General features: G+C 35.0%; 1 pseudogene; it reads right to left on the bottom strand.

Moving 5' to 3' along the window:
• Positions 1-1,116: 1,116 nt before the first annotated feature.
• LOC120233088 lies at positions 1,117-1,570 on the bottom strand (annotated as a pseudogene).
• Positions 1,571-2,125: the final 555 nt, after the last annotated feature.

The raw sequence follows: 2,125 nt of genomic DNA on the forward strand, positions 1-2,125 counted from the left end.
AACTGGTGCGGCCACTGTGGAAAACAGTATGGAGGTGCCTCAAAAAGTTAAAAATAGAACTACCCTACCACCCAGCAATTGCACTACTAGATATTTATCCAAAGGATACAGGTATGCTTTTTCGAAGGAGTGCATGCACCCCAATGTTTATAGCAGCATTTTCAACAATAGCCAAAGTATGGAAAGAGCCTAAATGTCCATTGATGGATGAATGGATGAAGAAAATGTGGTGTATATGTATACACACACACACACACACACACACACACGTATATACACACACACACACACACACATATATATATACAATGGAGTATTACTTGACAATGAAACAGAATGAAATCTTGCCATTTGCAACTATGTGGATGGCACTGGATGGTATTACCCTAAGCAAAATTAATCAGGGAAAGACAAATATCATGTGACTTCACTCATATTAGGAATTTAAGATACTAAACAGGTGAACATAAAGGGAGAGAAGCGAAAAGAATGTAAAAACAGGGAAGGGGACAAAACATAAGGGACTCAAATATAGAGAACGAACAGAGGGTTGCTGGAGGTGTTGTGGGAGGGGCGATGGGCTAAATGGGCGAGGGGCATTAAGGAATCTACTCCTGAAATCATTGTTGCACTATATTCTAACTAACTTGGATGTAAATTAAACAATAAATATCTTTAAAAAAATAAAACATTCATTTTATTTGCTATCACTAATGCTAAGTATTTTATAGGGAGAAGAAAATTGTTTGGTGACCAATGAGATAATTATCATTGTCATGATGAATCATACACAAGATAGTGACACAAGATAATGCACTTAGTTAATAGTCTGATGAAAGGTATCAGTGTTTGATGTCTAATACCATAGTGAGTAGCCACAGGTGGCTACTGAGCAATTGAATGGTGGCGAGTGCAAATGAGCAACTGAATTTTAAATTTTATTTAATTTTAATTATTTTAAATTTAAGTTTAAAAGCAGATATGTCTTTAAGTTATTAAAAAACTTCTATGAACGTGTGAAACAACTTGGGCATATCATTTACTTTTTTTTTTTTTTTTGCTGGGAAAATTATTTTCTTTGTGGGGGAGGTGGGCAGATGTCTAGTCTTAGGACTTCTAAAATTGCTTCTTGGTGCCAGGAGCCTTCATGACTTTGTGAGCACACTGAAGCACACAGTCTTGCTCAAGGGCTTGCACTCAACCACTGGTACAATGTCACTGATTTGGACATCCCTGAAGCAAGGGGAAAGGTGCATAGGCATGTTCTTGCATTTCTCAAAGCAGTTGTATTTTTGGATGTTGTGGAGGTGGATGACAGTGGTCTTTTGCATTTTCATCTTGGTGACCACACCAGACAGAATCCGCCCTTCGATGGAGACATTACCAGGAAAGGGGCATTTCTTATCTATATAGATGGCCTTAGTGGCCTTCTTGGGAGGCTTGAAGCCCATATTGGTGTTTTTTAGTATCATGAGAGCTTCTCCTTTCCAGTTTCTCCAAGCAGGATCCTCTTATTTTGAAAGATGGTCAGCTGATTTTGGTAGGCAATTTCAGCCTGAATGTCTGCCATCTTCCTGGCTACCTGAAGAAAGGCTGTCAATTTACTTTTTGATTGTATATTCTATAAAGTCTAAGTTTAGAGCAATTATTTCCTATGAAAATTTAGTGTCTGAATTGAAAAGTGTTATATATATAAAATATGCACTGGTTTTGGAAACAATACAAAAAAGAATGTAGACTATCTCGCTGATAATTCTTTTACATTGATTACATGTTGAAATGATACTATTTTACATATATCGAAGGTATCGGTTTATTTACTTTCACCTGTTTCTTTAAAGTTTTGTAATGTGGTTACTGGCAAATTTAAAATTACCTGTGTGGTTCATCTTATATTATTATGGACAGTATTGGAATAAGCAATACATCATACAGGTACAGTATTTCTTTTCTATTTTGAGTTTAAATATTGTCAATTGTTGTGATCACTGATATATCTTCATTTATTTGTATTACTTTGTTATTTTGATGCTTTTTATGATTTTATTCTTTCTTTTGTTTGGTTTATATAAAAGTTTGATTTTTAGCTTTTCTTTCATGATACAGTATTTAAAAATGAACAAAA

The sequence above is a fragment of the Hyaena hyaena genome, unplaced genomic scaffold (genome assembly GCF_003009895.1).
Source record: "Hyaena hyaena isolate Hyena2069 unplaced genomic scaffold, ASM300989v1 scaffold_83, whole genome shotgun sequence".
Taxonomy (NCBI): Eukaryota; Metazoa; Chordata; class Mammalia; order Carnivora; family Hyaenidae; genus Hyaena; species Hyaena hyaena.